Source organism: Scyliorhinus canicula, chromosome 2 (genome assembly GCF_902713615.1).
Source record: "Scyliorhinus canicula chromosome 2, sScyCan1.1, whole genome shotgun sequence".
NCBI classification, from domain to species: Eukaryota; Metazoa; Chordata; class Chondrichthyes; order Carcharhiniformes; family Scyliorhinidae; genus Scyliorhinus; species Scyliorhinus canicula.
Window position 1 is genome coordinate 132,826,833 of NC_052147.1, and position 9,358 is coordinate 132,836,190.

A 9,358-nucleotide genomic window follows, 5' to 3' on the forward strand; every position below is an offset into this window, starting at 1 on the left:
GTGCTCAGTTAAACCTTTACTCCCTCTCACCTACGGCCACATAAATCACGACTGTACCATTTCTTCCTTCAGAACTGTTCACTAATGCAAAGATTTATTTTGCCTCATTTTCTCCATGAGCAATTGTCTGCTCAAATCCCTCTTCCCTGCCCTGAGATGGAGGACCCTTGCCTCCAACAATTGCAAGGAGTTCTGAATTTCTTTGTTGCTAATATTGAGATCATTGTCAGGAAATCCATTTTTTACTGTCCCCGTGTGCTAAATTGGCAGTCTGTGGAGATTGTAGCACTTATAGGATGTTCAAATGTTTCTTCGATTGGTTCCTGCCTGATAACAAAGGTGGGACCCTCTTGGAGTGGTGTGATAGGTCACCAAATCAGTTCAAGGATCAGTGAACCGCAGTTCGAAGCAGGCAGTTTTGGGGAGTCAACCAGGAAGTGTGACAGAGACAGGGGCAGGTTAATGTCCTAGTTAAGTTAAAGATAAAGCTGCTTAATGTGGCATTGGCTTAATGTGAAAAAAGGTGTTGGGGTGAAGGTATCGCTTTGGAGCAGTGGTGATCTGCTTGGCACATTGTGCATCTTAAAGTGTGCTTGGAAGGTGACTTCCGGTGGCGGCCATGGAGGAGTAGGTCGCACATTCGATAACTCCCGCCTGAATCAGACTTTCGGGCCTTTTTTCCCGGATTTTTGTGGACTTTATGAAATAAATCGGTGGACTTAGCATCAGTAAGAAGGATCCCCCCCCCCCCCCCCCCCCCCCCCCCCCCCCGGTGAATGGATAGCTGGACCAGAAGTGGCCATGTGAAATGAATCAGTCCCGACAGAGGGAAGCGAGGGAGGCTGGCAGTGGGGCCAAGCATGGCAGACGGCAAGGACCGGGGAGCAGCGGCTCACTGCCGAAGGAACAACAGATGGAGTTTTTCAAGAGTTGCTTTGCTGAGCTAGAAAAGGATACGCTTGACCTGATTAAAGCATCGATTGACCAAATGGTGGCGACTCGGGCAGCTCAGAGGAAGGCGATCCAGGAGATCGAATTACAACTCTCCAACCAGGAGGCCGAGATAACTGTGCTGGAAGATAAGGTGGAGATGCTAGAGGGCCGCCACAAGAAGCAGATGCAGGAGAAGCTGGAGGAACTGGAGAACAGAACCAGGAGGCAGAATTTTCGAAACATTGGCCTTCCTGAAGGTATTGAGGGATCAGATGCGGGAGCGTATGTGGCGAGTAGGCTGGAGTCGTTGATGGGAGTGGGGGCTTTCCCTCGACCCCTGGAGCTGGATGGATCCCACTCGCCCTCGCAAGGAAACCCAAGGCGAACGACCCGCCAAGGGCCATGGTGGTCCGTTTCCACCGAGTTTCAGACAAGGATGGGCGATGGGCCAAGAAGGAACGGAGCAGCAAGTGGGTGAATAATGAGGTGCGCATCTATCAGGACGTGGGTGCGGAGATGGCCAGGAGACGTGCGGGGTTCAACCGGGCAAAGGCAACCCTCTTTAAGAAGGGGGTGAAGTTTGGCGTGTTATACCCAGTGAGACTGTGGGTAACGCACAAAGACTGACACTGTTATTTCGAGTCGCCAGATGATGTTTGGAAAATGTCCAAGGTTGGGCTGCACGGTAGCATAGTGGTTAGCACAGTTGCCTCACAGCTCCAGGGTCCCAGGTTCGATTCCCGGCTTGGGTCACTGTCTGTGCGGAGTCTGCACGTTCTCCCTGTGTGTGCGTGGGTTTCCTCCGGTTGCTCCGGTTTCCTCCCACAGTCCAAAGATGTGCAGGTTAGGTGGATTGGCCATGCTAAATTGCCCTTAGTGTCCAAAATTGCCCTTGGTGTTGGGTGGGGGTAGGGTGCTCTTTCAAAGAGCCGGTGCAGACTCGATGGGCCGAATGGTCTCCTTCTGCACTGTAAATTCTATGATTAAAGAGAAGTTGGACTCGAGTTAAGAGACACTTAATGCTTCGAAGATGGGAGGAAGCGAGGGATTTGTACTTGTGTTCTGTTTTAAATAAGATTGTGATTAGCCATGGGCGAGAGAGCGGATTGGGGGGACGGTTGGAGGGTGCTTTGTTTAGAAGATGGCTGATACGAGGGGGGGGGCTGAAACCTGAAGCTAGCACTACCCTTCGGGAGACTGGGTTCTGTTTTAAGTGAGTCTGTCTGTTTGGCTTTATGGTTATGCTTTTGGAGAGCTGGGGCTGGATTCTCCGATAATTGATGCGTTGGCCGGGAACCGGCGCCAAAAACGGGGCGGATCACTCCGTCGTCGACCCCCCCAAAACGTCACAAAGTCTCCGGGCCCGAATGGGCTAGCAGCGGCGTGACGCCATTCACGACGGCATCACCCGCTATGGACGTGCTGCGTCACTGACGCCGTGTGGCGTAATCAACGTCACGCAGCGTCACAGACAAAAGACGCGACCCCACCCACCGGAAGACCCACTAAGATGGCCGCCCGCCGCGCAGCCCCGAGGTTCCAGGAGCGCGACATCGAGGCGCTCCTGGACGCAGTACAGGAGAGGAAGGAGGCCCTGTACCCCAGACATGGCTGCAGGGTCGCCCCACACCTCAGCCGGCGCCTGTGGAGGGAGGTGGCAGAGGCCATCAGCGCTGTGGCTGTGACACCGAGGACAGGCACCCAGTGCCACAAGAAGGTCAATGGCCTCGTCAGGGCAGCCAGGGTGAGTACCCCCCCCCCCCCCCCCAATGTGTGGCACATCCCCAGGTGCAACCAACCCTAACGCTAACCCAACCCTAACCCTAATGTGCTGCGCACCTCTGCCAATAGGCACGCAACCGCTGTTGTACAGTCATATACCTGTCTAACCCTGTTGCCCTTTAGCCCTGCCACCCACCCGCCCGCCCCCCACAGGAGAAGCGTGCACACAACAATGGGGAACGTGAGAGAACTGGAGGGTGCCCAGCTTATGAGAGACCATTCACCGTTCATGAGGAGAAGGCCCTGGAACTGGCAGGCGGACCTGAGGACCGGGAGGTTGCCGATGCAGAGGTCGGGGGCCCGCCAGCAAGTGAACCACCCACGGCCCGTCCCCATTCCCCCATATCCCCCCTCCCCCATATCCCCCTCCCGCATATTGCTCATATCCCCTCTCCCATATCACCCATGTCCCCATATGCCCCCTCCCCATATCCCCCCTCCCCCATACCCCCTCTCCCATATTGCCCATATCCCCCTCCCCCATATCCCCCATATCCCCCCTCCCCCATATCTCCCTCCCCATATCTCCTCCCCCATATCCCCCATATCCCCTCCCCATATCCCCCATATCCCTCCTCCCCCATATCACCATATCCCTCCTCCCCCATATCCCCCATATCATCCTCCCCATATCCCCATGTCCCCCTCCCCCATATCCCCTACCCCATATTGCCCATATCCCCCTCCCCCATATCGACCATATCCCCATATTGCCTATATCCCCCCATATCCCCCCTGCCCCATATCCCCATATCCTCCCTCCCCCATATCGCCCATATCACTCCTCCCCATATCGCCCATATCCCCCCGACACCATATCCCCCTCCCCCATATCCCCCTCCCCATGTCCCCCTCCCCATATCCCCCTCCCCATATCCCAACTCCCCATCTCCCCCCCTCCCCAAATCCCCCCTCCCCCATATCCCCCCTCCCCATATCACCCCTCCCCATATCCCCCATATCCCCATATCACCCCCTCCCCTATATCCCCCTCCCCCATATTCCCCATATCCACCCTCCCCATATCCCCCATACCCCCCTCCCCATATCACCCATATCCCCCCTCCCCCATATACCCCATATCCCCCCTCCCCATATCTCCCTTCCCCCATATCCCCCATATCCTCCCTCCCCCATATCCCCCTCCCCATATGCCCCATATCCCCCTCCCCATATCACCCATCTCCCCCTCCCCATATCCCCCATACCCCCTCCCCATATCACCCAACCCCCCTCCCCATATCCCCCATATCCACCCTCCCCATATCTCCCCTCCCCATATCCCCATATCCACCCTCCCCATATCGCCCCTCTCCATATCCCCCTCCCCATATCTCCCTTCCCCCATATCCCCCTCCCCCATATCCCCCATATCCCCATATCCTCCCTCCCCCATATCTCCCCTCCCCATATCCCCCATATCCCCCCTCCCCATATCACCCATATCCTCCTCCCCCATATCCCCGCTCCCCCCGATGACGGCCTGTGTGTCTAACCATGCTGCTGTATTGTGTATTGCAGGACCAAACGTCGAGGCACCCGTCCCCGCGGATGCTGACCGCCCGCAGGACGCCCCAGGATGGCCACGAGAGAGGGAGAGACCCAGAGCAACTGGGAGACGACGCCCCCGTCTCGTGCGGGTGTGGCGACGCAGGCGTGTGACACCCAGCGACGAGGGGGGCAGACACAGGTCCCCATCGCAGCTGAGCCAGGACAGCCCTACCCAGGACAGCCCTACCCAGGACAGCCCTACCCAGGACAGCCCTACCCAGGACAGCCCTACCCAGGACAGCCCTACCCAGGACAGCCCTACCCAGGACAGCCCTACCCAGGACACTCCTACCCAGGACAGCCCTACCCAGGACACTCCTACCCAGGACACCCCTACCCAGGACACCCCTACCCAGGACAGCCCTACCCAGGACACTCCTACCCAGGACAGCCCTACCCAGGACAGCCCTACCCAGGACAGCCCTACCCAGGGCAGCCCTACCCAGGACAGCCCTACCCAGGACACCCCTACCCAGGACACCCCTACCCAGGACAGCCCTACCCAGGACACTCCTACCCAGGACAGCCCTACCCAGGACAGCCCTACCCAGGACAGCCCTACCCAGGACACTCCTACCCAGGACAGCCCTACCCAGGACACCGACACACATCACGCCGAAATACAGGACAGTGACACACAGTGGACGGGTGGAGACAAAGCGCCACCCCACGGGACCATGAACTCTGAGTCGGACGATGCGCACGACACAACGCCACTGCTTTCTCCAACACCCTCCACCATCGCAGAGATACTCACTTCGGTTGGGCCCTTTCCTGATGAGGCTTCTGGGACACTCACTGGTGCACACAACACAGCCGTACCGGTACAGCAGGTGGAGGTAGGAGCAGCAGAGGGGCCGGGAGGTCGGAGGGCATCCTGGCGCAATCGAACATCTGCCACCCAGACGGGTCCCGGGTTCCTGGAGTTACCACACCCACCCATAGACCTGATGCAGCCACCAAACCTGGGACGAAGGAAGAGGATGATGGCCGGCTTGCGGCAGCTGCAGACTTAGGTGGAGGAGTCCACCCGCATCCAGGAGCTGGGAGTGGTGCCGGTCATGCGTGCCACCCAGGCTGAAACCGCATGGGTGGGGTCCGCGGTGGAGGCAATGGGTGCGACGGTGTCAGACATGGGGAGCAGGATGCGAGGCCTGGGGCGTTCCGTGAAGGCGGCGTGTTTGGCCCAGGACTTGGCTTCCCTCTCACAGGAAGCCATGAGCCAGAGCCAGCGGCAGATGGCAGAGGCGCTGAACGCCATGGCGCAGTCCCAGCAGACAATGACCCAGTCTCAGCAGGCCATCGCTGAGGGCATCGGCGCCAATGCTCACGTGCTAGCCGGCGTCGCCCAGACACAGACAGGGATGGGCAGCTCCCTGAACTCCATGGCTGCAAACCTGCAGACCATTGTCGATACCAGCACGGGCCCCCAGGACTGGCAGCGCCTGGTGTCGGGGGAGCATCGGATGGCCGGTCCATCGGGCACCCCGAGGGAAGAGGAGGTGCTGGGGCCTGTCCCGGGTCCCCCTGTAGGGGAGGTCCTGGAACACTGCAGCACCTCGGACCCCCCCCCCCCTTCCGTCCCAGGTGCATCTGGTGGGCAACAGGCAGGACAGGCTGGCAGTTCGCCATCCCAGTCGCCCAAGCCCGCAACCTGGCCCATCTAGGCCGGGCCGCCCCAGGAAACGGCTGCCAAAGGGATCCCGAGTCAGAGGGCAGGAATCGTAGGAGTCCACCTCCAATTCTGCTGTACCATCTGGGGAACCACCTAGGCGTAGTCAAAGGGCCCGTAAGGCCAAACAATCAGGCACTGAGTAAGTTGGCATGGGTGCAGGGCACAGACGAGTTTTAGGGGCTAGGGCACGTGTATGGGCAGTTTGTTATTAAAATCACTTTCACACCTACAGAATCTGCCTTTGTGCTCTGTCCGAAGTGCGCGGGGGTGTCATGTACGTTGAGTGCCAGTGTGTGTGCGTGTGTGAGGGATGGTCTTACGTCGGCCCAGGTGAGTGTGCCCCCCTCCACCTGGGCCGCCCTCTCCATCCCCCCGGGCAGAGGACGGGACCGTGCGCTGCAGTGTCACGGCCGCATGCAGGGATGGTCCGGGTGGATGGTTGTACTGTGGCCATGGGTCAGACATTGTCCAACGATGTGGAGCCAGGAGCTCTTCGCAGAGCGGGTCGTCATCATCCTCCGTGGCCTAGACACGCTTCCACCGGCGACCGTGTGAGCCCGGCCCGTTGTACCGCAGGTGGATGTGCAATGGAGGGGTGGTGTGCATGCGGGTGGGGTGGGTGTGGTTGGTGGGTGGGTGGGGGGGTTGAGTGTGTTGGTGCTGGGTAGGTGAGGGGGGTGAGGGTGTTGGTGGTGGGTGGGTGAGGTGTTGGTGCTGGGTGAGTGAGGGGGGGTGAGGGTGGTCAGATGTTGCCATGGTGTGCAGTATGTGGCCATATCGCCGATTCCCACGCCCCCTAGCAGTGAACCGGGTGGCTATCAGCCTGTCCCGTGCCCGCTGGCCCAGCCGGTAATGGTGGGCAGCCACCCGCCCATGTCCAGCCCGTCTGTCCTGACCATTGTCCCCATCCTCCTCATCTGGGGAGGTCTGTGCCTCATCCTGCTGCTCCTCCCCTTCCCCCTCCTCTGCCTGCAGCACATCGTCCCTCTGCTGGGCTATGTTGTGCAGGACACAGCAGACCACAATGATGTGGCCGACCCTATCTGGCGGGTACTGGAGGGTCCCCCCAGAGAGGACCAGGCACCTGAAACGCATCTTCAGCAGCCAAAGCACCTATCTATCACACCCCTGGTCACTGCATGGGCATCATTGTAGCGGTTCTCCGTGTCAATCTGTGGCCTCCGTATAGGCGTCATCAGCCACGACCGCAACGGGTAAACTCTGTTGCCCAGCAACCAGCCCTCAGCCGGGGGTGGCATCCCTCGAACATGCTGGGGATGTAAGACCGCGACAACACGTATGAGTCATGTACACTGCCCGGGTACTGGGCACAGACGTGCAGGATCGTCATGCGGTGGCCGTAGACCACCTGAATGTTCATGGAATAGGTCCCCGTGTTCCTACTGAACACTGCCCTGTTAGCCGCAGGTGGCCGCACGGCGACGTGCCTCCCATCGATCGCGCCCTGGACCATGGGCATCCTGGCCACCGCTGCGAATCCCGCTGCCCCGGCATCCTGGCCGCCGCTGCGAAGGCTGCTGCCCGGGCATCCTGGCTGGCCCGGTGCACAGGGAACTGGATGTAGCCGGCCGCAATGGCATAAAGGGCGTCTGTCACTGCCCGGATACACCGGTGTACCGATGCCTGCGAGATGCCCGACAGGTCCCCACTCGGTGCCTGGAATGACCCCGTGGCACAGAAGTTCAGGGCCACAGTAACCTTGACGGACACGGGGAGAGGGTGTCCTCCCCCAGTGCCACGCGGTGCCAGGTGTGCCATCAGGTGGCAGATGTGTGCCACGATTTCTGGGCTCATCCGGAGTCTCCTCCTGCATGCCCGATCCGTGACGTCCGGGTATGACGAACGGGGCCGGTACACATGTGGCCTCCTCCGGCATCGGCGTCGCCGCGGCGCCACGACGTCCTCCACCCTCTCCTTGTGCTCCTCCTCCTCTTCGTGCTCCCCCTGCTCCTCCTCCTCCTCCTGGTCCTGTCGGGCGGGTGGCCCTCCAGCCTGGGCGCCTGCCCCTCTGCGGCAGCCTGCGCCGCCTCTCTGCCACGCTCCTCCTCCTCTAGGGCAACATGTAGAATAGTGGCTGCCACCACGGCGGCCAACATCGCTGGCTGATCAGAAACATGTCACTGCCCGTACCTGCCCCCCCCCTCCGGGCAGCCAGGTGCCATGCGCAGCATGGGCACAACTGTTGGAGGATGGCACCTGGCCAGGCGGACGACCTCCCTTTCTCACCCCCCCCTCACCGGCACTGTCCCCCCCCCTCCCCGGCACTCACACCCCTCCCGGCACTGTCCCCCCCCCTCCCCGGCACTCACACCCCTCCCGGCACTGTCCCCCCCCCCCCCCCCTCCCCGGCACTCACACCCCTCCCCGGCACTGTCCCCCCCCTCCCCGGCACTGTCCCCCACCTCCCCGGCACTGTTCCCCCCCCTCCCCGGCACTGTCACATCCCCCCGGCACTCACACCCCTCCCCGGCACTCACACCCCTCCCGGCACTGTCCCCCCCCCCCCCTCCCCGGCACTCACACCCCTCCCCGGCACTCACACCCCTCCCGGCACTGTCCCTCCCCCCCCCCTCCCCGGCACTCACACCCCCTCCCCGGCACTGTCCCCCCCTCCCCGGCACTCACACCCCTCCCGGCACTGTCCCCCCCCTCCCCGGCACTGTCCCCCCCCTCCCCGCACTGTCCCCCCCTCCCGGCACTGTCCCCCCCCTCCCCGGCACTGTCCCCCCCCTCCCCGTCACTGTCCCCCCCCCCCCCCCGGCACTGTCCCCCCCCCTCCCCGGCACTGTCCCCCCCTCCCCAGCACTCACACCCCTCCCGGCACTCACACCCCTCCCGGCACTCACACCCCTCCCCGGCACTGTCCCCCCCCTCCCCGGCACTCACACCCCTCTCCGGCACTGTCCCCCCCTCCCCGGCACTGTCCCCCCTCCCTGGCAAACACCCCCAGCCCCACCCCACTGTCCCCCCCCCCCCCCCCCCCGGCACTGTCCCCCCCCCCTCCCCGGCACTCACACCCCTCCCCGGCACTCACACCCCTCCCCGGCACTCACACCCCTCCCCGCACTCACACCCCTCCCCGGCACTGTCCCCCCCTCACCGGCACTGTCCCCCCCCCTCCCCGGTACACACCCCTCCCCGGCACACACCCCCAGCCCCAACCCACTGTCCCCCCCCTTCCCCGGCAGTCCCCCCCCTCCCCGGCACTCACACACCCTCCCCGGCACACACCCCCAGCCCCACCCCACTGTCCCCCCCCCTCCCCGGCACTGTCCCCCCCCTCCCCCACTCACACCCCTCCCCGGCACACACCCCTCCCCCGGCACTCACACACCCCTCCCCGGCACTGTCCCCCCCCCCCCAGCACTCACACCCCCTCCCCTGCACTCATACCCC